Source organism: Capsella rubella, unplaced genomic scaffold (assembly GCF_000375325.1).
Source record: "Capsella rubella cultivar Monte Gargano unplaced genomic scaffold, Caprub1_0 scaffold_7, whole genome shotgun sequence".
NCBI lineage: Eukaryota > Viridiplantae > Streptophyta > Magnoliopsida > Brassicales > Brassicaceae > Capsella > Capsella rubella.
This window is the reverse complement of record NW_006238917.1, coordinates 16,701,796-16,702,010: the sequence shown is the minus strand read 5'-3', so window position 1 is coordinate 16,702,010 and position 215 is coordinate 16,701,796.

Genomic DNA, 215 nt, shown 5'->3' with positions numbered 1-215 from the left:
CCCGGGTAGATTTGGATCTGGAGGTTTGGTTATCAAGACATATCTGTTGGTCATCCAAAAACGTGGACCTCTAACCGGATCAGGACCTTTATCATACACTTCCTTCCATACTAGAGTTGTAAAGTATGGGGATACAAAATCATCAATATCCTTGTTAACATCTAAAACTGCTGCATAAGCATGTTCACATGGAATTCCTGTGATTTGCCACTTGC